We start from the raw sequence: 25,455 nt of genomic DNA on the forward strand, positions 1-25,455 counted from the left end.
TAAAACCAAACCACCCTTCAAGCCATCCTGGAGCATCCAGACCATCTCATGAGTGAACTGCAAAGACCAGCTCATGCTTTTGATTCATTTGCACACAGGCATCGCAGATGAATTTGGACGGGAATTAGTAATCCTGTCTTTGGAGCAGAGTTTGAATAACAGGGAATAAATACAGCCAGGAGCCCTGGACACAATGGGATGGGACTGTCCCCACTTACATCCTGCTCGCTCTCATATTCAGTGATACACAGGCCCTAGGAGTGAAAAGTCCATATGGAATCACAATCCAAGGCCACACCAGCATGGGAAGGTGAGGAGATGCTGTGGGACCAGCAGCAGCACACACCATCTTCCACCTCCACGGGTCTGCCTCTGCAATTCTACTACAAAGCCACGTGAGCAGCTTAGTTATTTATTTAACTAAAAGCTTTTAATTATCTCTCTCACACACACACATTCCATGGGGTGGGGAAGGAACGAAATAATCAGCCTACAACCAGTGACCAGAGGGTTCAAAGGAATTGTGGTTTTCATAGAAACAGCTAACCAGCCCAATTCTTCTTCCACTGCTGCAAAGCGTGTTCCCATCCCCAGGCTCCAGCCATGGCGTGTTTTGCTGTGGTTACATCCCAGGCTGAGCTGATCCTGTAAGGAGGACTCAATTTTGACAGAGCAAAGGATCCTCCACAGGTCTGGGCTCCAGGTTTCCTGATGCAGCCACAGAGGGTTATTCCATTGTGTGACCCAGTCTGAAAGCCAGGCTGACATCCCATGGGACTCGCCCTCACCAGCAGATGGACTGGGCTGCTCCCCAAAAATACACATGGGGAGGGAAGCACCCAACGCTGCGGCCACGGCCATGCAACCAGGCAGCCATGGAGCTCTCCCACCACCTGCAAGATGAAACACTCCCCTGAGCTTCCCATTTTCCTACATCTTTTAGGCTCTGCACTGAGATCAGGGAGAAACAAAATTCTCAGTCTCCTCCAAAAGCACCAGAGTTCAAGTGCTGTAAGCCTTTATAAATTATAAATTACAAAGCACTGCTATCAACATTTGCTCTGAGCACAGCAGCTAAAGCAAGCTGGCATGGGAATTTGTTTAAAAATCCCAGATCCAAAATGCAGCAGGGTCTGGAGGAGCATGGCCTGGAAGAGCACGACTGCTTGAACATAGCCCCGAAGCCCACACAATTTCCCTCTCTGTGGAACTGCTTCATTTAAAAAAAGAAAAAAAGAGAGAGAAAGATTTAGTCCATCGGTATGATCTACTTGGACAAATAAAAAGCACTGGCTTTTAATACACAATGTGAGTGGCATTACACAAGCAAAAACTCACATAAACAGAAAACAAGCGTAAACAACCAACTGAACGTAAAGAAACTAATAATATTAATCGGGATTAAGTACAAGCCATAAACATTCCTACCTAATCCATCCGATGGACAAAGATAAATCCCTGCTATGCCACATCTACAGTCCTTTGCAACTTAAGAAACCACAACACTGATCAAAACAGTAGTAGATTAGACATACAAAGGGAAATCTTTACACATTATTGCCTGCTTAGCCTACACAAGATTACGACAATAAACCAAGCACCAAGAAAGAATAATCATTGCAAAAGATCCCCAAGCCCAGACTGCAATTTCTAGTCCTGATGGAAAGCTTTATATTGAAATATTTCCCAGAGAAATACACAAGAGCAAGAAACACAGCTCCAAGCCTGAACAACCTGAGTATCTCCTATTCCTTAACGCTCTAGGAAAACTGCACAGAAGGTAGAGGGAAGCCAACAGACCTGCAGTAGAGCTTAAAAGTACAAAGTAAAGTTTATGATGGGAAATTATTTACATTCATAGGGCCGCTGCAGGGACCCTCACACCATCCTATTAAATCCCTTAGATTCATCACGGCTTTCCAGGGATGTAAAATCAGCTCCAGCAAGTTCAGATACTGACCCAGTGTGACACACAGCACAGCTCAGCTCTACCTCGCCACTGCAGCCCCACCCACACATTCCTCCATCAAAAGAGGGGTGGGAAGCTCCCACCACGAGCAGGGATCTCTGGCCTGGATAGGTGGGGAGAGCCCAGAGCTCTCTCACCTGGCATGGACACAAGATCTCTCAGCACCACCGATTTCCACGGCTTTTTCCAATAAATAGGTGGAATATGGGAGTAAGGGGCTAAAGAAAAATCCACCTGCAGTGACACAGGTACTGTCACAGCTCCCCCAAATGAAGAGGCTCTCAGCACATGCCCCTCATTTGGGAATACAAGGAAAGATATCTGAGAAAAAATCCCAGTCAGATGCTATGGATACTCAGGAACATCCAAGGATGAAGAGCCTGAGGTTCACGCGCTGACCCCAAAAATCCAGGATTCCTTTGAGATGCCAAGTAACTGCTGGTGAAAACCTAGTACAGAGCCACTGCCTGCCATCAGCAACCCTTCTGTATGCACAACTTTATTCCAGCATGTTAGATGCCACATTCACAACATCATTATCATCATCATTCACCTATCAATGTATCAAAGCACTCGGAGCACCCCAACATCCCTGCAAGCTATCCTGTCAGAGCAATACTTTGATCTCTAATAAATGAATTGGTGGAGGTGGTTGGTCCCTAGATAAACCACATCCTTGCCAGCCTATGTTCCATTCATTCAAATATCTGCTCAACAAGGAGTAAATGGGGCAGTAGGAGAGACATTGTTTACCACTTTCCAAAAATCAAATGCTGTCATATGAAAATCACCATGGATGCTCATGCAGAGCACATAGGCACTTGGCAGGAAGACACTGGAGCCAGGAGATGTAGGTTTGGAGTATCATTGCCTGAAGCATTTATAGGCTTCAGGAACATACAATGTTTGGAAACAGGCCAAGAGGAGTCCTTACTCCTCAGGATTGCTGCTTTCCCATGAAATGCTTTGCTTTTCATAAGATTATTTGTTTTAACTTGCAGTTGTGAGATCAGACGAAAACACAGGTAATTCCTGTTCTTGTCATCTAAACTGATACAGGAAATAATGAATGTGTTTATATTAGGAAAAACCATCCTTCTCTATGTTTCATAAGGTTCTAATTGAGTTTTCAAGGTAAGGAGCACACACTATGTTTATCCTGATATTTATCTTCCACAGCAGATTATGTTTGTCCATGGGAATCCTAGAAAATCCTCGCCTTCTTTATTAAGGCCATGGCAGCAGAGATATGCACTGCCTTTTAAATCCCACCCAATGCTCAAAATTGCCCTAGAAGTGCAACTGAAGATGCAAGATGATGTAAAATATAAACATCAAGAGTATCCGTATCACTGACATGTGACACAAAACCCTTACCAGTCACCACAATGCTGCAGGAAAAACTTAAATTCATCAAAAATTTTGCTGGACCAGCCATTAAAAAAGAAAAACAACCTACTTTGGATCTCCACAAAGCAACCTTTGAAGCAAAGGGAGCAGATCCTGGGGCAGTGACACAGGAGTTAGCTAAGCATGAAAGGAATTGCACTCCACCGCATCACAGCAGCAGCCAGGGCAGAGCCCCTCTGCATCCCTCATCCAGAGCCAGCATACTCTCTGCCCCATGAGATCTTACAGGCATTGTTTTTACAAATCTTAACTGTGAATAAGAATCACTAATTCAAAGACCATCCCTCTAGATCCAGCAAACTAAGGCAAGCAAAATCCAGCATATTTGAAAAGCCTTCAAATCCTAAACGGAAAGAGCAAGGGAAGGCAAAAAGGGATTTGTGGTACTGTTCAAATATTAGATTTTCATGGAATAGCTTGCATTGGAAGGGACCCATCTTGCTTTGCTTAATTAATATCTTAATTAAATTAACACATAGAATTATAACTGAACGAGCATAGCACCAACCCCAGAATTTGGACAATCTCTAAGAAATTTTCTCTTCACCATGCAATCATGCAATTCTTGAATTACCATTTACACAGCCACAGAGGGAAAAGCTGCCAGACCCTGCCCAAAACCAGCTTCCTCAAACCAGTGCACCAAGGGTGAACAAGTTCCTTTTCCCCAAAAGACAAGGAAGTGAAGACTTGGAACACTTGCAGCTGCAGCACTCAGAGGTGTCTGAGGTGGATTTTAACTCATTCCAGACATTCTGGAGTAATTTTCATCACAAATGGTGCCTCGCTGGAGATAGGAAATAAAAATACGCCTTGGTGGAAAATCCAGTAAGAGCATTGCTTCCCAGTGGGCCAAGGTGTTTTCTTGAGCTAGAATTCAGGGCAAAGCAGGATCCAGGGACAGGAAAGAGCCCTTGCCTGACTGATACCAAACCACAGCATCCACATTTGTCCCATGGGTGGGTGAGCAGGCATCGGTCTGCGGAGCCCTAAGCCCTTCCCCGCCATATCTCGCTCCTGCACAATGGACTCCGGGCAGAGCTGGGGATCCCAGCCCGGGCAAGCCGCCCCAGCACAGGGGAACACGGGGTGCCAGCCCCCCCGAGCTGTGTGTCCCTATCCTGCCATCCCCATTCCCTGCCTCCTGCAGAATCTGTCTCGGGCTGAGCCTCGGCCTTTTGACTTCCAGCACTCCGTGTCACACACAGCCCCACGAGCCGCGCACACACACGCTGTGCGCACGCAGATGCACCGGATTCGGTCACCGCAAACACACACCGCGCACACACACAGGGCAAACACAGACACGCTGCACACACCCGCACAGCACGTACATACACATGGGGCACACTCACCTGGTGTGCAGGGACACACAGCGCACTGCGTATCCATGCAGTGCTCACACGCAAAGCTCACAGCAGTCACACCACACACCCCCGATACAAACTACACACACGGGGTGCTTGTGCAGACCACGCGTGCACACTGCAACACCCCACGCACGCACACCCTTTACACACACAAGCACACCAACCGCACACGCTCACTGTGAAGATGCACCTTGCGCAGATGAGCACACGCACTCACACACCGTGCACAACCACACACGCGCACATACACGTGCCCGCCCGCACAGAGACCGCGGGCTCGCACCGGCCCGCCGTGTGCGGACACGGACACACGGACACGGAGCCGCCGCGCAAAGGCCGCGCGCACTCCCCCGCGCCGCGCACCCGCTCCCGCGCGCACTTACCCGGCCGCCTCCGCGCGCGGCGCCCGCCGGCCTCGCACCGGCCCCCGCAGAGCCCCCGCCGCGGTGCGGCACCCCGGGGCCGCGTCGTGCCCAGCCAGTCGCTCTGCCTCCGTTCCTCCCGCTCCGCGCCCGCCGCTCCGCGCCCGCAGCCGCCCGCCCGCGGCTCTACCCCCCCCGCCCCGCCTCCTCCCCCCACAACACTGTAGTAAGTTCTCATTGGCCGAGGCCGAGGGGCGGGACGCCAGCGCCGCCTCGCCATTGGCTACAGGGAAACCGCGGCCGGCGGCGCGGGCGGGGGAGCGTGCGCCCCCTCCTGGCTCCCCCCATGCCGCTCTCTGCCGTTTCCTCTCGCGGGCGGCCCGGAGGGAGAGCCCGGAGCGCTTTGCTGAGCCCGCCGCAACAACAACCCGGGCAGCGAGAGGCTGAAATAACGGGATTAGCGCCTGTTCCTGCCACCACCACACCCTCCCCCGCTAGAGTGATGGTGGCGGGGGGGCGATAATTTGGCGCCGCACGGCCCCGGTAGGAAGGGGCAGGAAGGGTCCTGCCCGCCCGTACCGCGGGCGCAGCGCCGCTCCCCCTCCCTCCGTGACCCAAATTTTAAATACCGTTCGCTGCCTCCCAGAGAAAGTCGTGGCGCAGCTCTGAAGGGAAACCCGGGGTGAAGAAGCAAGGAGGAATGTATGAAGAAAGGTAGGGGGGGGCGTTGGGGTTTTTTTAACGCTGTCATTATAGTCTTCATTTTTTTGAGCATAAGTCCATTCGTAATCGAACAGGTACTGCCACAGTCTTGTGGCAAGCCAAAAAAGCGACAATTGAGGTGGCTTGGTCAACAAGAAACGCCCCCAGGACAGCCCCACCGAGGGGCCCACCCTGCCCCTGCTCTGGAATCCCGCACCTCCAGCATGGCCTGGATTTCCCTCGCTTACAGCCAAATTAGAATCAGTTATTTTTGTCAAGCAGAGCTGTCCAGCTCTCCCTGCTTTGTACATCAGAGCAAAACATGCTGCCCGGTACCTCTTGAGCACTTCCAAAGGTTACAGCAAAGCTGCTGGCAGCCTGCCCAGCTCAGGAACCGAATCCCCCTCGTATATGTGCACAATTCCAAAATACTCCTGGCACTAAGGCATCTCCATTTGTCTCCCATAGAGAATTAAGGTCTCAGGCATATTATTCTGCTTGGATTAAGAGCAACCGCCCTGCCTCTTCGCCAGCAGATAATACCCAAGGCTGATGCACACTGGCTGGGATGGCTCCATCACTGATACTGATCTAGCAAGGGCCACTCACACTGAGGACATTTATGCTATATGAAGCTAAAAATACCCAGATTTTTAGAAAAAAATTAACATGTTTCTCACAGCCATTTACCCCTTCTCCTTTATGCGTCTATGACAGTCAGCTCTGCCAAGAAGAACGGAGCAGCTCCCCTGTGTCCAAGTGTTGAGACTACTTGCAATAAGGTCCTTAATTAGAGGGAAGACAGATATTTTTTGCCTTAAATCTGGACTACTTGGTGGTTTCCTTGGACTTAGATGAGCACATCTGATTTAAAAAAAGGCTGGCAAAGGTCTGGCAGCTCCAAGTCGCTGCTCCTACATTAGGGACAGGTAGCTCCTTTGAAACATGCCCTGAAGTTCTGACTTCAGTCCCCAGTGCAATAAATTAGCATATTTTAATAGCCCAGGCAGTACATGGAGGAGTGTCAGATGTTCAGTGCTGATCCACCACAACTGCTGCCTTTGCTACTGCTCACCCATGGTGGGCATAAAACACTGCCAGAAGAGAAATACCAGTCCAAAGAGCTTTGAGGAGAAAACCGTGGAGCAAAGAAACCACAAGATTTGGTTGGCAACAGCTTCTCGCAGCTAAGAAAAACAAGCAAACAAACCCACACTGCTTCAAGATTATGTGGAGGAGAGACCAGGGCAACAAAAACTTTGCATCAAAGCAGTGATTTAACACCACACAGTGCATCATCCACTACGCTCAGATCACCAGATGATCCCCAACTCCATCTGTCAGCAGCTGAGAACAGAGAGCAGCAGCTCCTGCATTTTGTATTCCCAGGTGAAGCATTTATCCACAGGGAGCACTAGCACAAGCTGCTGACGTGCTTGTGCATGAGGGCAACGGATGCTGTCACCTCTTCAGATCCCAAACAAATGGCTGAGCTTGACTGGCTAAAAAGCTAAAGGAAGAGACACTAGAAAGTTGAATTATCAAATACAAAAGGAGGCACTACATCTATGCCATGAGAGCCTGAAAAACATTCTTCTGGGGCAAGGGGATCTAAGCCTACATAAAGCAACTTTTTATAGGGAGCAGAAGATATGAGAAAAAAAAGGGCAAAAGAAACCCAAAACCACCACTCTCATGGAAATAAACCCATCACCACCACACTTCTGCTGGAAGCCACTGGCTTAGCTTGTAACTTTCTCCTTCCTACATAGCCCCAAACTGACCTCTGAAATCCCATAGGAAGTAATGGAAATTTCTTAAATTCTTTACTATCAAAACAGTTTGCCCTGTGCCAAGCCTGGATTGAAACTATTTAAAGAACTCTCCTGGTTACAGCTGGTTAAAGTCACTTTATGGGAATTATTTAGAGATTGAGAATTATTTTATTAAGACAGGATTTCTTGGTATTTGCCTGTTGGATATAGGAATAAGGACAGGAATTATATTCATTTTAGGCATGCATTTGGGGTCGCTAAGGCAGAGGTTGTTCCTCACAAAGTGAAAGGCCACTTGGAATGCTCAGATCCTGATGGATTGGTGGATTGGTGTAAACCAACTGGGTCATGGAGGACAATGCCAAACCCTGCCCTCTGCCTGGGTAATGTGCAGGCACTTGCAAGCAGCTCAGCAGGACACACTGCAGCATCCTAAGAGCATCCAGATAGCAGATTAAATCTAGCTCAAGTTAAGTTCTTCATAGAACAGATCTTTGTAAGGTGATGCAGCACTCTGTAGGCCCACAAGATACACTCCAGGTAGGATTTGTTGCAAAACAGGGCTCCCAGTTTACCCCAGTGCTGGGGAACACTGCCCAGAGCATTACTGGCACAATAACAAAAGGCACAGAGCTCTCTCCTCTTTGCCCTGAGGAGCTTCTCCAGTGAGGAATTCCCAGTCTAAACAAAGCAATTGTGCATCACACTGGTGCTGTGCTCCCTTCCCCAAAGCAAGCAGGACTTAAAGTGAAGAGAAATACTTGGGATTACACCAAGTTCAAGGGAAAAAAAAATTAGGCTGGTCAGATGAATCCTTTATCTATCCTGCTCTAAATGAGCTGTATTACGCACACATATGTGAACACACAACGGGCACACTCCATTTGCCTTCTCACACTCACACACTTTGCAAACAAGTGACAGTCTCCCTTGCAGCAGCAACCATTTCACAAGAGCTTCACAGCAAACAAGGTGGGAGGAGAGCAGGTGGCTCAGTTTTGCCAGTTCCTGGCCCTCTGCCCTTGGCTCCTCTTCCAGCTTTGCTGTCACCATCAGCAGTGCTGATTTGGCCACGAGCAGTAGACAAGAATGAGGAGGAGAGGAAACCTCCTTTTGACTTCTCAAGCTTTGTCTTCCTGTAAAATGGTGATCTAGAATTAAGATAGTGCAGGTAAATGATTCACCTGGAAGGCAAGAACGCTGCATTTCTCCCCTGCCCACCCCTCTCTCCAGCACAGAATTCACTGCTGAAAAAGCCTCTGAAAGGCTGAACTGCAAACTCAAGGAATTTTCACTAAGGTCTAGAACACTTGCACTACTTTGCTACAACTCATGGTGTGCACAGTGAAGGCAACCTGAAACATCTACACTCACCTGGCTCTGTATCAAGTATTTAACCAAAGATTAAATCTAGTCCAGCCCATCATAACACTCTCCAAAACCAACAATTGATTCATTGCTGAGATAGTTATTAAAGGGCCAAGAAGCGCCCTCCATAGCTGAAGAGACTGAGTGATTTAGGTATTGGAATCACACTTGGCATCAGGGCAGTTCACCTCCAATTTTGCTAAATCCAAACTGCTTCTGCCACCCTTTTCTTTGTGGTTTCCTTCTGGAGAATTTTCTTTTGTTGGCTGTAATTTGTAGCCTTTAAAAGCTGCTGTTGCTAAACAACAACCATGTGTTCTCCCATGGGCAGAAGAATCCCATTTTTTAGCCATTAGATCTTTTTGGTACTGGGCTGGCTCAAATGGATCCTTTTTGGACAGACGGGGTGGCTGGGAACTAAGTCTGTACACCCAGGAATTCCCTTCCCACCTGCAATCTGGTTAATTGATGCAAAAAGCTCCCGTCATGAGTTTCATTGATTTGTATGAAGCTGATGTTCATTTGAGTCAGTCTTGCAGCACAGCAGACAAACTCCAAGTAGAAAGAGGAACAAAACAGAAGTGGAGCTTCAGTTCTCTCCAGGCTGTGTGCCAGTGCAGAAGAACAGCTCCTGGAGAGTCAGCTTTGTTTAGACTTAGGGCTTAGAGTCAGCATGTAAAGCACATTTCTGCCAAGATGCACCATTAAAGATTAGAGGAGGTCAGCTGCAGCCCTGCAGGATCCAGTGCTCATATGGTGAATGTTTCTACATTGACAGAGAAATACTGTTCCTCTCAAGTATGAGTAGGAGGTATTAAACACACAAGTGTCTGCACTGGAAGGATCTATAAAGAGCTTAAAAAATCCTGGAGAACAGAATACAGGTGATGCTGTGAATTCAAGCAGTGCAGGCTCAGGAAAAGGCAGAGTCAGTATGGCATGAGCCTGAGCACCAGAAACAACCTAAGAAACTGACTGAACCATGGAAAGAACCATCACAGGAGCCTCAGACTGTCCCACAGCACACTCATCTCCATCACCTCGAGAGCTCACCCTCCTTCAAGGCATTTACTAGGACTTCATATCCCAGCAGTCACGGTAAAAAACTAAAACCAGAGGTGTGTGCTCACAGACAGCACTTGACTCCCTACCCCTCTTTCAGGAATGCTGCTGGAAACTCCTACAGTTGGGCAGCAGGAAGAAGTTCAAGCTCTTGTGTCAGCCTCCTAAGCCAAGCAGGACCAGCCAGCCTGGCCAGAGAGGCAGCTGTTCCTTCAGCGGGGGACAAGCTCAGCTATGCAGCCTTTCTTGAAATGCACCCAAAAATAACAGTGACTGCCACCTAGAGACCAGAGCTCCAGGCGGGAGGCAGCCAAGCTGCACTACAAACAAAAGATGTCAGGGGCTGATTTACTCTTTGCATAGATGAGGAGTCAAACTGTAGCCAAGAGAGGCTCTGGCTTCTTTAAATAACACCAGGTAGGTGTGTTTTCAGCTGCAGCTTCTCCACAGAAAGGCACCAATTCAGTGAAGGAGACTGGACTCCATTCTGTTAATCTCTTTTTGGGCAAAGAGCCCCCCTTGGCTTCAAAATGCTTAGAGCTCTTTGGTATGGGGAAGGACAGTTTCAAGATCAGGGTTTATTCAGGACTATTTAACTTTACCTAGCAGTGAGTTTAAGGCAGATACTTGGCAGAGAGTGTTCGAGTCTGCACTAACATATCCCAAAGGCCGTGAACCCAGCTTCAGTCAACAGACAGCAAATGGTGCTGAGGGCTAGACCTGTGCATCAGGGAGGGACACTTGGCAAAACCTAACATTTATTTAAATTAAACTTTAGCTGTGGAGAACAAATACAGCTTCTAACCATTATTTTTTCCACAAATAAGAGCCAAAGCTCTGCACACCTTGGTCAGCACGGTGTCCCCTGCCTGACACGTCCTTGGACCTTGCAGGATTTGTCCTGAGCTACTGAACTGGATCAGTCTTGTCACTTTGAGTCCTGCCTATGGATGTTCCCAGAACCTGATAGAGCACAGCCAAAGTCTGCCCAGAAGCATTTCTGCAGGTGCACAATGATTAACTGGTGCACATTTCCATATCACAAATTAAAAAGACCTCAGCTTGCTTGAATGCAGTATATTAACCTCTGAAACTGGCAGTCATGGATACCAGCTTCAAAAAGATGAATATCAATAAGACAGAATCCCAGAGGATAGCATCCCACTGCTGCCAGATTTTCTGGAGCTCAAAATAAGGCATTTTGAGGCATTTTAAGGTAGTAACTTTACATGCTTATTTTATTAAGAGAACCCAAAGTGGTTCATATTAATAGACAGAATCCAAGAAATTGAGGAGGGCGAGGGGGATAAGGTAGCGAAGGAAAGCTCTGGGCATGGATGGAGAGACAGGGAGCCAAGGGCAGGAAGCATACTGCCATTGTCACAGTTAATTGCCAAGAGTCTGAAAAAGTTTGCTACTAAAATAAATAACTCTGTTAATTCAGGGTGTTGTGCAGGTCCACTGAGGCTGCACAGTAACAGTGCACACAGTAAATCTCTGGAGCAGGAGATGCAGCAGCAGCTTGGAGATGCCAATCTCACCCTGCACTCACTGCAGGCTGCATCAGAAAAGCTAATAATCATTAAGCTGCCATCTTTTATTTCTAATTATTTGTCTCCACAGCAGGGTTTCTCCAACCATCAAGCAAAAGGGAGGCAAGTCTCAAAGGCGTAACTGTTTTGAAGTGGGCTCACAGCTGCCACGGCATGAATGCCTCTCCAAGAACAGTAGCAACTGCTCTGCATGGCCCACGGAGCTGGGAGGGAAAGCATCTCTGTTTAGGCTGGTTTTCAATGTCGGTTTTTAGGTCAACCAAAACAGCTTTTCTTATGCAACAGAAAGCTCACTTGTTTTGGAGTTTTTGCTTTCATTTAATTAGATGGTAATTCAGAGGGCAGCACTGCTATTCTGAACGCCACAATGAGAACTGTTTTCACTGCTTTACTAAGCAACAAAGTGAAAACACTGAGCTAAGCTGGCTCTAGAACTTGACACCATGTTAGAGACCATGGTCTCTTCTGACAGTGTGGGACAAGTGAAGAGATACCTTGCTGCCACATTTCCATAGAAACATGGAATCATTTAGGTCAGAAAAGCCCTTCATGATCAAAGAGGCTAATCATTAACCCACCGCTGTCAAGCCCACCAGTAACCCATGCCCCTAAGTGCCACATCTACACAGATTTTAAACCCCTCCAGGGATGGGGACTCCATCATTGCCCTGGGCAGCCTGTGCCAGTGCTTGATGACCTTTTCCATGAAGAAGCTTTTCCCTAATGTCCAACTTAAACCTCTCCTGGCACAGCTTGAGGCTATTTTCTCTCATCCTGTCCCTTGTTCCCTGACAATCTCTTCCAGGCTGCTCCCTTCTGTCAAGGAGCTATGGAGAGACAGAAGGTCCCCCCAAGCCTCCTTTTGTCCAGGGTGAGCCACCCCAGCTCCCCCAGTTGCTCCTGCTGCTCCAGCCCCTTCTCCAGCTCTGTTCCTTTCCCTGGATACACTCCAGCCCCTCAATGTCTTTCTTGCTGTGAGGGGCCCAAAACTGACACCAGGATCGAAGGTTTGGCCTCACCAGTGACCAGTACAGGGGGACTTCCCTAGTCCTGCTGGCCACACTAGTGCTCACACAGGCCACGTGCCATTTGCCCTCTTGCACACCCAGGCTCATGTTCAGGCACTGTCAACCAACAGGAGAGGCTGAAGAAGAAAATCTCACTGAAATGTGCTGGAAACCTCATTTGTTCTTCCTCTTTGGGCTATGTGTAAACAAGAACTAAGGAGAGAAACTCACAGCACAACAAGCTGTTCAAGGGCAAAGCAGTGCCCTTCTCCAGGTCCCCCATCAATTCTAGGATGGATAGAAACAACATGTATAGATAGATAACAGCACGTGGTTTCCAGCATCACCAGTGCCACTGTATGGAAAGGCAGAGCCCAAACACAGCCTATGAATGGACACCCTGCACTTACCACCACAGACACAGCTCTGAATTTTTCAGCAGTGACCTCACCTTAGATTTCTTGACAGGCTTTAAATAATGGCAACATATGTGAATTTCAGCTTGAAGGTCAAGAGCAAAACTCCCAGCAGAGAGGGTTTTCTAGCTTTTTCAGCATTTTCCTTCACGGTTTCTGCCCCACAGCTACTTCCAGCTTCTCTCCATGGAAGCTGCTGGTGTGTTACTTTGCCCAACACTTACCAGGTCAGGAGAGGAGATTACTAAATTTATATTTAATATAAATATATATTACCAAAACTCCTATGCATTTTATGTTTACCTATGAGACAAGCTAGGCTTAAAGAAGGAGAGGCAATCTGAGCCTGCTGTTTTCTCTGCTGAGTGAAGGTCAGTGCTGTCCCTGAGCCAGTGATACTGTACCACACCCCCTTTATCTTTGCTATCCCTAACAAGGTACCATATGGCTTTCTTGTTTGCTGATAAAGATTGACACCAATTATTCAGCAAGCAGCAAATTTCATATCATATCATGATCAGAACCTCTACAGCATGTAACAAGCAGGATCACCAAAATGCAATTCTCTCCCCTCTGTGCAATACATGCAAGAAAACAGACAAAAGTAACATGGGGACTGCTCTAGGGAGTGCAAACCAGGGATGGTCTGGGTTATCAGTGTTTCACAAGGGAGAAATTCACCCTTGAACAGAGACTTGTTAAACAGAGATAGCCAGATTGGTGACTGTCCTGAGGCCCTGCTCAAGCACTGAGCTGGAAGACTCTCTGGCCAAGGACTTGCTCCAGGTTACCCTGGCACAGCTGCTCTGCTGGAACAGCTTTGCCTCTCACTAACCCATTCCAGCCATCATGCAAGTGAGCACTTGTATCTTGCTCCACATCCAAGCTCACAGCAGCTCCCAGCTGTACCTTCCACGCGGAGGAGTTTTATTCTGCACTCAAATGGCTGCTGGGTGTTTGGTGGGGTTGGAGCTCAGCACTTATAACCAAGGCAGGTTTTCTAGTTAATTAACAATCCTGCTTTTGGAGATTTGGTAGCAAAGCTCATTCAGATCAGGAGGCAGCTGCTCATCTTCCAAATATAGTGCTCACTTCTGAGTAAGAACAACAGGTTTATGCTTGGATTTGATTCATCTCTCCTGCCCTGGCATGAGGCATTGTATAATGATGTCAAGTTTAAGAATAAAGCAATCTGTTCCCAGCACCTTCCTCTGCTTTCCCTTCAAGTCTTTCATCAATGACTGGCAGCACATGAAATAGTCAGGCACGGAGCAGAGCTGCTCTAAATGTGCTCAGCCCTTTCCCTTACTAGGAGAGGAGAGGGTGTTACTGGGGAAGAGGAGTGATGGAGAGGGGAAAGCTTAGCAGGAGGACAGCTTGAATTTAAAAAAAGAAAAAAAGTAAATTTGAACTTACTGAAGTTTCCAGAGAACACAACCTCGATGCAAAGGCACCACTGCACCCAGAGAAAAAGCATCACCAAGCAAATCCCTTCCTTCCCTCCACCCTGAGCACACAGACCTTGTCCTCAGAGGCTTTAATACACAAACACCACCTCACAGCCAAGTTCATGGCAGGCACCAAACCTCTGCAGGGAAACCATCAGAATCCACCCCACCAGGGCAATTTTTCCCCTATGCAAAGCAGGCGCTCCATGAACACAAACTGAAATCATCAGTGCCTAATGCTCTTCTCCAAGCTCGACACGCATTTCCCTTCCTCTCCTGCCAGAAGGGCCTCAGCCTCCTCTCCATGGCCTGCAAAGCCCCAAACACCCATGGTCTGCAAAGGGTGAGGTAGTCCAGTGCCATCAGAGAGCCCCTTTCACAACCACAGTGCTGACTTGCCACCAACAGGTGTCAGGAGACATCCTGGAAGAACAGCAAGCATTGCTTTCCATTCGCAAAAATATTTTCCCTTCCATTTGCTCACTTGCTGGCATTAAAGTGTGTTTTTATCCCCAGGTCAGTGCTCCACAGCCTAGGCTTGTAAGAAAAACTAATACAGGGGGCTTCTTCATATCATAAAATACAGCAATTTCCAGGCCAACTAAGTGCTTTTCAATATCCAAAATCTTGACACACACACAGACAATAAATCATGGTGTTTGACAACAACCAATGCTTCAGAGTTTAGGACAATAAATAGGTCAGTTCTTTATTTCAATATGTCTGATCATTAAGTCAAAGCAATTTGTTTCAACTATTTCTGCCACTGATCTAACAAAACAGGTACTTACCCAGAGATGAGAGAGCCGGGCCAACCACACAGGTGAAGCACCAAAATCCATCGTGGGGCAACGGATAGGAGAGAAAGGAGAAGAGACACTGGTTAAAAAGTAGTTCTGGCTAAACACGAAAAACCCATGCACCCACCAGAAAAACCCAAGCCACAAAGTCAAAAGCTCACACTTGCACCCACATGAGCAACGCAACAGAGCAAACTTCAGTATCTGACTCTTCCAGAAGTGAAGGTGGAACCGGATGTTCACGGTCAGCCACTTCTTAGAAATGTAAACACCAAGTGGGGAAGGAAAAAAAAACCAACCAAAAACATCAGCTCGGCATTACCTAACGCTGATTATACAGAGAGCAGTGACGTAGGCATCCCATGCCTGCCAGCCTCCCGCGAGTACCCCCTCCCGTGAGTAACCTCTCCGGTGAGTACCGCCTCCCGTGAGTACCGCCTCCCGTGAGTACCGCCTCCCGTGAGTACCCCCTCCCGTGAGTAACCCCTCCGGTGAGTACCGCCTCCCGCGGGCACGGGCACAAGCGGGCTGCAGGAGCGGCGGGCTCCGTGGAGGCTGCGAGCTGGCCCCGTGCAGCTTGTGTGCCCGTCCAGTTCCTCCGGACTTACATAACTTCTCGGGTAAACTTCTGGAGGGCTGGACGCAGCCCAGCGCCGCCGGTCCCGGCTCCACAGGGCTCCAACTGAGCCCTCTAGTGGGCTTCAAAAATTCCACAAAACACCAGAGCCTTAATTTAATTAACACTCGGCCAGAGGCCTCTAAACCCTAATCCTCTCAACAAAAGGATCATTAAGTAAATGAAGAGATTCAAGAGAGCCACGGTGCTCCCAGCCCCGGCAAGGCTGTATGTGTGCTCTGGTGGGCACACACCAGGGCCTGAAATTCAGCCAGATCCCCAGACCATGCAACAGCCCCACTGAGGGTACAGGGACCTGCCTCACATAGCACTCATGGCAGAAGTTGGACTCAGCAGTCACCCTGCCATGCCAGAGAATCACAGAAGCATGTAATGGTTTGTGGTGGAAGAGACCTTACAGCTCATCTCATTCCAACCCACTGCCACAGGCAGGGACACCTTTCACTAGAACAGGTGGAAATTTGGGCACAAGCCCATACCTATCCTATGGGATGCACCATGATGCCAACAGTCCTGGTGCCATCATCTCTATCAGGACTGAAAACCCAAACTACTGAACCAGGACAGCAGCTGGAGCACCATTTATTTTTTAAGTGTTACTATCCAGCCTGGATACAGGTAGAGCGCAGCCTCAGTCCCTCAGCTGAAGGCTGGGAAAACACTTTCATCTCGCCCAGCCTTGCAAGCATGACCAGCAGGAAGGGCTCTCCTCACCAAAGAAGCTCGGGTGCACCTTGCCAGAAGAATTCACAGCACACAGGGTGTAGTCAGGGAAATGCCTTCACAGTCAAAGGTTCCCAGCCCAGATACCTCACCCCAACAGGACAGGAATGGAGATCTTGCCCTTTGCAGGTGGCTCTCTTGGAAAGTCACCTCCAGCTTCAGAGCCACACAGAGGATCCAGAGCAGCTCTGAGGAGCACATCCATGAGACAGCTCATTAGTGCAGTGAACAGGAGCAGAAGAGCTTAATTACTGGGCAGGAATCATTCCCTCTGGGTTTGGATGCCAGCAGCAGCCTCCACAGGGCCATGCTGCCCCACAGGATAGGCGCTCCTCAAAAGCACCCACAGCCAGTGTGAGTGGGATCCCAGCTGGGGCTGCAAATGGTCTGCAGAGCCTCAGGCTCCAAATGTGAGAAAGCAAAATGAGGAAGAATTCAGGTGTTGCTCACCTATAGGCATCAGTCCTCTTATTTTGGTGCTGTGTGTGAGCACCCCAGTCTCCAATGCAGCTTTTGAAGCTCAAATCAAGCAATTCACCAGGACACACACAGCAGTAGCTGCTGGTGGAGTACACCCCAGAGGCTGCCAAAACCTGGCAGGGTTTTTTGGATGACCAGGAGATGCTTTAGTGTTGGTCTTTCTTCAGACCAACACAGCCTTCCTGGTACCTCAGCCCTCTAGGGTGCCAGCCAAACTGGTCACAGACCCTCCATGTTTGGGACTGAATGCTGGACAGCATTCACAGAGGTTTCCATTTTTAGTCTTTGCTCCTGTCTCCTCCGTGCATTTCCTCGGGATGTGCCTTCAGGATACAGTTGACAAATCAATGCTTCCTTCTTGCCCAAAGATGCAGAACAACTGCTCCCAGAGCAGTGGGAGGATGTCTTGCTCTGACCCTGGGCAGATTTCAGCATACCCAGAATAAGCAGTCCTCTCTACATTCACCTCCTGGGAAAATCCAAAGAGCTCCCATCTCCCCAGCCTGGGAAAGAACACAGATGGTCACGGAGATTAAAGCATACAGAGAATTAACCACCCTATGCAAATGAGCTTCTTCATCCAGCCCAGCACTGCCAGGTGGTTCGAGGTCCAGCACTTGGATGTGATCATCATGGCCTGCTGAGCTCCAATAACAGCCTTGTATTGACTAGGACAGGGGTCAGGAGGCTGAGCAGGAAGAAGACAATTTGTAAGGAGGGAAGGATGCAAACTGCCAGAGCCAGGCAGCTACCGAAGTCACGTTCACTTCATGCTACAACAGAAGAAAAAGCAGCAGCGCCAAAAACAACCCTGGTCAGCAGCACAGATCAATTCTGCACTTGCATATCTTGTGTGTTGCCACTCAAAGGCAGCTTGGATGGACCAAGCAGTGCTACAACCACAACGTGAGCCATCTGCAACTCCGGACGCTGCTCGCACAGCACCAGGTGCCCACAGGATGGCACAAGAAAACCCATACCAGCTCCTGCTGCCTTTCCTAGAAGGCTGAAGTCTTGGCACCCGGCTGAGGTATGGGATCTGTCAGCACAGCACATGGGATGGGGCCACATAACCTTCCCAAGAAAGGCAGGGTTTCTCCAGGCTACCACCCAGGGAGGAGCCGCACCTCAAACCCACCTGCAATAGGTTTAGATCTTACTTCATTTTTACTCAAAACCTTTTTACTTTAACACTTAAAAAATATTCCAACACGAGTGGACATATTGCTCAGCCAGTGCCCAGCTGCCAGTGGATCCTCAGGGCCAAGTTTCAGGCCATGTCATGATGCAGATGACTGCGTTTGCTATTAAAAGCCTCCACTCTGCACCCAAGGAAATTCTCAAGCAGTGCTGACCCCATCTGCCAGCCCGTGAGCCTCTGAGCAGCCAGGGATTGGCCGAGGCCAATCCGGGCCATATGGGAGGGGTTCACCTCCACGTCAGACACGGCACCTCCAGCACAACATCAACACACACGCACAAAGTCACGTTATAGCTCAACGTGGCTCTGTGCCGGGCTAACATCTGCCCTCCCTCGTTCCCACACTCAACGTTTGAGTTCACCTGGGGGCAGGGAGGCAACTCATGCTGTCCTGCCCAATACATAACCTCAGCACAGACAACGAGCTCCCTTCAGGTTCTGAAGTGCCTACAAGCAGCTTATCCATCTCCAAGGGGCTTTGGAGAGTGGATACAAAAATACAAGCCCTTGGCTGGCTGGTTCTACCCAGTGAGCACCTAAACCACCACAGAGATCAGGTCACAGAGGTCACATACAGCTGCCTTAACACCCTGGTTTTTGAGGCACCAGTCCACCCCACTTCCCCTCACAAAGCTGAAGTCAGTGCCAACACCAAGTTTTCCAGGCCTTAAGGCTCAGAGTTTCCCCATAGCTGCCCTGCACTGCCTTGTTAGCAACACCTACCAGATTGCTGTAATGCCACTGCAGTCAGCTCCAAAGGCTCCCAGCTTGTGCCAAGCCTTATGTCCCCTCCTTAAATACAGCTCTGGTCAACTGTGGCCAGATGTCATTACCTACATAAAAGGCACTCAAAGCCACCTCTAATAAGAGGATGTATTCATACTGTTAGGCCGAGATTCCTCCTCTTCTGCTGCTTTCCAGGGCTCAAAACTTGCCTCACAGTAAGAGGACCAGCAAGAACTTCACCCCATTCCTTGTTACAAAACCTGCCTTTCCCAGGAATGGAAGGAAAAGTCCTGTTTCTCAATCATTTATCCACAAACAACCAGAGAACATTTTAACAGGATTTCTCCATTTAATTGAATAGCACACAGGGGCTTTATTTGTGTTGGCAAAGGGTTTTGGGGTGAGCAAATGGAGGAGCAAGGGCAGGCCCCATGCCCCAAAACACTTCTCAGAGGCCAGGAAACACATCCAGGTGGAGCCCACAGCCTTACATAGGCCAGGATGGGCCTGGGGTGGCTCCCAGAGCATCAGCATCTTCCCAGAGGGGTTCCCAGCTGCCCCAAATCTCCAGGAAGTTACCACCAGGTTTGACACAGCATAACAAGCCGCCCCGAGTTCCCATCACACCTCTTCTCCTAAAATCTGCCAACGAGTGGCAGTTTTGGAGCCTTCCTGGAGCCTCAGGGTCTGAGGAGTTGAGATAGCAAAAAGCTGTCCCAACACAGCATTTGTGTCCCGACACAGGCTGTGAGCTGGGAGCCCAGATGGTGGCTGTGAGCCCTGCTCATGGCGCCCCTTCCTCATCTGGTAGTCCAGGCTTTTCTCAGGGGGGCATCAGGAGGGGACTAGACACAAACCATATTAATTGGATAGACAGAGAGTCCTGCAGCCCTACAAAGCTGTGAGCAGCTGCTCAGAACCTCTTGTGAACCACAAAAATAGAATGGATTAAACACCACAAACACCCTTTTCTTCCCTCTGTGCAAAGAGCTATTTCCCCCACTGTGGTACCAAAGCAAAGTCCAGCCCTGCAGATCAAACCAGGAAGTTTAGTAAACTTTGAGCATGAACAATAGCAGAAGGATTTTCCAGACCTTCAAGCTTGTTTGGCAAATCCCAGATTATGTAAAGCGCTGCTCTGCCATTGTCAGGGAAGCTGTGCCCTGTGCCAGAGCCAGCTGGCACCACATTGCCCACCCAGCACTGCCTGCACCAGCAAGGGCAGCAGGGCCTGTGCAACTCCACGGACTCCTTCTCTGCACTTCCACTGCAGTAGGCACTGCCTTTCATTTTACACCTCATTGTTTTGTGATTAAGCAACTTCCCAGGGCCTCGGTTTTCCAACCCATCCTGCCCAGGTGTTTGGTGGCCTGGTCTAAGACTCTCCTTTGTGTCTACGGGGTGGCTTTACCATGGCTGTGCCCAGAGGTGAAGGATCCTTTCCATGGCTTAACTAATCCTTGGCTTTTCTGCCAATTGATTCATGCCAGAGGGCTGAAGCTCTTATCTCTGTGCACACATCCTCTGGGAAAACAATACAAGAGTCTGAACTCATTCCACATTCAGCACCCAGCTGGAAAAATCCCTGAGGCAGGCAGGATGGTAGCCAGCATCCCTGCTCCCCGCAGGATCCATGTCCCCTGGCAATGGCCTTGCACTAGGTACCGGTGCATTTACCTAATTAGGACTTAATGAAGTAGGGAGATCTATTGTGAGCCTGGCAGGGGAGCAGATGTGCCCCCTGAACCCAGCCATTGACAAGGAAAGCACACTGCTGTCTCCAGGGTGAATCAGCAGGAAAAGCTCAGGCCAGGATGCTCAGCCTTGCAAATTCCAGACCCCAGTGCCTTCTCAGAGCAGGGATGGAAAATGCTCTGGTCATCAGCAGCCTCTAGTGGGGAGAGATGGGCAGCCGTGGTGGCTGCTTTGGCCAGACCCCAGAGCCCCAGCCAGCCCACCCTGGCTGTTCCCACCAGCTCAGAATGGGATTGCATGACAAAGTCCCAATATGAGGGACCCGAACCATCACAGCCTCATTGGGATAACTGCTGTGTGAGACTGCTCATCCGCCAGGTGCTAGTCCCAGGCTAAATAGGGACAACCAACTGCAGCCCTTGCTGGTGAATCCCAGCTCAGAGCTCACACAAATCACTGCATGAAGCAAAACTCATAAAATGGACAACCAAGACATCCCCCTCCTTCCTGGGCAGCTCAGTGAGAGACACCTCTGGGCTAATGATAGGCAATTCCTCCCCCTTCCCAAATCACATCTCCAGCCACAGCATCCAGCATGGCCAAGAGCCAATTATGACTCTAAACTTCCAGCCACCACAGCCTCAAGCCTCTTCCTGCAGCTGTGAATACAAAGGTGAAACACTGCTTAGCAGAGACAGGACAATTCCTGCCCTCTGGGACAGAGACCACCTGCAACTTGCCTTCCCCTCTGGGGAATAGCTGGGGAGGGAGCTCAGAAAAACCTTGCTATATATTAAACAGTGACATAACTCCAAGGTGCCCTCCTTGGAAAGCAGCTGACGTTTTGCCTTTTCTCTGAGAAATCCTTTCCCCGCCATTGGCTCTGAAAGGACCCTGCCAGCCTGGGGGAAAGTGCGGTGCGGAGCAATGCGGCTGCAGGCAATTCCAGCAGCTGCCAGGCTGCGCGTCAGGAACAGGGAGCCTCATCCCAGCAGCACCGCTGCAGATGAGAAGGCACTTTCTCTCCTCAGCGGGTTTCAAGCCCTCTCAGAAAGGCCTGAAGTTGTTCCTAAGCACGAGGAAAAGCAAAGTGAAGGGATGGGAGGGGCCCACATCCACAGAACATGTTGAGCACAACCATAGGAAGCAGTTTGATGCACAGATCAACTTTTTGCTTCTGCTGATTTGCCGTTATCATCACCAGAAGCAGAAGCAGCTTGTGCCCCACTTTGTCAGAGCAACTGAGGGGCTGCCAGCACCACGAGCTGGAGGAGACCCACATCTACACAGGCCCCAGAACTGGGAGAGGAACTGCACTCATGGGGGGATGTGAATTGTTCCGCAAGTTTCAGCTGCCTCCTCTCAGAGACAGGCATGGTGCAGCTGCACCACCACAGGCACAGTGGCCATGAGCAGGACAATGGCTCAGAGGCCAAACACAGAATCTCCATGTCACCCCAACTCTGGTGCAAGTTATTCCCCCACGGAGTAACCAGGTTACTCTGGCAGAAACAGGACTCAAAAGAGACCTGACTCTGGCTCTCTCCTACAGCTGCATTTGTGCTTCCACTAAGCCTCAAGAAGGGAGCACAGGGATGGGAACGTTCTGGGATGCACCTTGCAAGAACCCAACTTTGCTCCTGTGCTCCAGGGCAATTCTCTCCCAGGAAGCAGCAGAGATTCCCCAACCTTTCCCATACTGGCCGTTTGCTCCAGCTCAGCTGTTCCCACTGCCAGGCAGTGGCAGAGCATGTGTGACACATGACAGCGCCGGGGCCGACGGTGCACCCCAAACCTCAGCCCTGCACACCTCACACAGCCTGAGCTCATGCAGGGCATGTGTGACTGACACCAGCCCCCATGCTGTCGGACCCCTGGCTCAGCCTCACAGCCCCACCACAGCCCCCCCTCTGCTCAAACAAACCACAGCAAGTGCTGGTTTTTCCCATGCGGGAGCCTCGGCGTAAGTCAATCCTCGGGCGAGGAGGCGGCTGCCGGCAGCGCCGAGCCAAGGCACACCCCTCCGTTGCAACACAGCCCTAAAGATAGTCACTGTCCCCCGCTGTCCCCTGCCATCCCACCAGCCGCTCGGACCCGCCACCGGCACAGCCAACGGCACCAACTAACGAGCAGGTTCACCGGAGCAGGTTCACCAGCCTCTCGTCCCACCACGACTGCAGGAGGGCGAAATTCAGGAGAGGAAGAGATTGCAGGAAGCGCCGGGCACGCCGCACACGCCTGCGGTTGCAACATCAGCGCAAAGTGTCCCCGTCGAGGAGGGGACGTGAAGACATCGACTCCCCCAAGGGGGTGGGGAAATCAATGCGAGGCTTCAGCGCGGCACCGACCGGCGCCGGGGCTGGGATCGACGGCAGGAGCAGCTCCCGCCGCCCCGCAGCTCGGCCACTGCCGCCGGCCCTGGGAACCGTCCGGCGGGCACAGACGGTGTCTCGGGAAAGGATCGCGGCCACCCCGAAGCCACAGGCTGAGCTGCTGCATCTCTGGCACAGCCCCAGCAACACCGAATGCTCCAAGAAACAGAGCTGGACCCAAAGGGCAAAGCGGGAGCTGCCACCTCCCAGGAAGGGACACCAGTGCTGCTGCCGTGACTGTGGGGTGCAGGGGGGACCCCACTCTCCGAGGCTGCACCTGCCTTTCCCCTCCACTGCACCAGAGGAAACAACAGCATGGGGGGAAACATCCCGGGGCTGGCCACTCCCCGTGAGGCAGGGCCCCGTCCATCTCCTGAGCATGAATCCACTGTGGGTGGCCCTCCACCCCACATCCTCCCCTGCAGCCCCATTCAGTCTCTAGGACAGCCCTAGTGCACCCCATTCCCCCCACACCCAGCCTGACCCTACTGGGGATCTCCCCACTCCAGAGCACCTCACTTCCCTTCTGCCCCATAGGCTTCCTGAGAGCGCTGCAGGTGCTTGCCTCGTCTCCTCCATCCCCCGAACATCACCCATTTCTCCACAACCCCCTGCTTCACACCTCAGTCACCGTGGATTCCCCACACCTAGACTGACATCCCCAGCCCCCTCCAAACCCTTGAGCACCCTAAACCACCTCACATCCAGTTTGACCTCTACGGGTGGCCCTGGTTTCCGCAGCCCCAGATCACCCCACATCCAGCCTGATCCCACCGGAGACCCCCTGCTTCATGGCACCCCATGTCCCCTGGCAACCCCTCCACTCCATAAACAGCCTGAGCCCCCATGTGCCCCCACAGCACCACAACTGTTCCTAAAACCCCGCAGCCTACGACCAGACTGACCCACCATGGGTCCCTATAGGGAGCCCCAAATCCTCCAGAACTTGCCTGATCCCTATACCCCCCAAAGCACCCCAGGACTCCCACAGCATCCCCCATAACTTGCCTGACCCCTACAGCCCTCACCCTCCCCTCCAAACCTCTCTCGCCCCATAACAGGCCTGACACCCGAGAAACTTCACCTGCCCCCGCTCACCGGGGCCGCCACTCCGCTCCGCGCTGCCTCCACCTGCACCACCGGCCCCGCCCCCGCCCCTTGACGTCACCACACGAGCCCCGCCCCCTTGGCCGCGCCCACTGGCTGCCGCCCCCGCCCGTCAGAGCGCCGAGGGGGCGAGGCCAGAGCGCGCCGCTGCAGTGGGCGGGGCCTGCAGGTGACGAGCGGGGGGTGGGGCCAAGAGATTCCTCCTGCGCCCCGTGACGTCATAGGTCCAATAAGGAGAAGGTCCCTCCCCCCGGGTTCCCCCCGCGTCATGGCAGAGCCCCAAAGCCCCCCAAACCGGCAGAATCAGGGCTTTTGGAGATATTTTTGCTCATTTTCACTATTTTCCGAAGTTTTCTTAGGGAAAACCCCGTCCTTGCTGGAGGCTGGAGGAGCCGGGGGTGTCCCCATTCTGAGCCCACCGCAGGAGGCTGCAGCGTGGCCGGAGCCCGTGAGGGCGTCAGGGTCACTGCAGCGCCCCCAACCCCGACCCCATCCCTGGGGCCACGCCCGGGTTATCGGTGCCGCGCAGGCGGCGGCTGCGGAGATAAGGTGGAACAGGGCCCCCGCGAGGACGGGGACGGAGGCGGCGGCTGGATGAACTCGGTCCCAGCGCCGAGGGCCTCGTTGCTGTCTCCGTTGGCTTGGCGGTGGCGGCCTTGCGATGGCGCTGGTGGCCGGGACTGGGCTGCAGTACCCAGCGGGCGCTCCTGGCGGGGGCTACCCGGGGTTACGCTCAGCACCCCAGGGGCACGCCACTGTTCCCTGCTCTGGGGACGGGGTGTCCCCATGGGGAGGTTCCTAGTGCCATCTAATGGTCACCGCCCCGGGGACACTGGCGAGGACCGTGACCGTGTGTCCCTCGCTGCCTCTGCCAGGGCCTTTGCAGCCCTCAGAGGTGCACGGGCCGGAGCCCGCCCCGGGCTCAGAACCTCAACACCCCGCAGCTCAAGCTTGACAGGGGTTTGTTCCCCCTCCCTGGGAGCCCTAAGCCTTCCCCGATGGGGCTGAAGGTTTGGGAGCAGGAAGAGCCTCTTGGCCCTGCGGAGTGGGAGAGGGGGGAGTCCCTGCTAATGTGATGAGAGGGGGATGAATCCATAAGCTGTTAAGCCACTGCAAAGCCCCTCGCGTTCTGGCCCTGTTATCACTGACTTCTGTTCACATCTGCTCTCAGAGTTATTTTTAATCTGGTATTAAGGACTTGTGGGTCCTTCAGCAGGCAGAGGGGGGCTCTGCCTGTCCCCCCTCCAAGCCGTGGAGGGAGGAGCTGTGTTT

The 25,455-nt window shown here is 51.3% G+C and overlaps 1 protein-coding gene across 32 annotated transcripts in view; it reads right to left on the reverse strand.

Moving 5' to 3' along the window:
* Nucleotides 1-24,218, reverse strand: part of EPB41 (erythrocyte membrane protein band 4.1) — a 95,348-nt gene extending 71,130 nt beyond the window's left edge. For 30 of the 32 annotated variants that reach the window (XM_064731378.1, XM_064731368.1, XM_064731379.1 and 27 more), the window contains exon 1: nucleotides 5,133-5,238. The gene's annotated coding sequence lies outside the window, so the exon portion shown is untranslated. Of the gene's footprint in view, nucleotides 1-5,132; nucleotides 5,239-15,741; nucleotides 15,766-24,174 lie in introns of those variants that run through there. The other 2 variants (XM_064731364.1, XM_064731363.1) reach the window with 2 other exon arrangements.
* Between the last annotated feature and the right edge of the window lie 1,237 nt (nucleotides 24,219-25,455).

The sequence above is a fragment of the Zonotrichia leucophrys genome, chromosome 23, assembly GCF_028769735.1.
Source record: "Zonotrichia leucophrys gambelii isolate GWCS_2022_RI chromosome 23, RI_Zleu_2.0, whole genome shotgun sequence".
Taxonomy (NCBI): Eukaryota; Metazoa; Chordata; class Aves; order Passeriformes; family Passerellidae; genus Zonotrichia; species Zonotrichia leucophrys.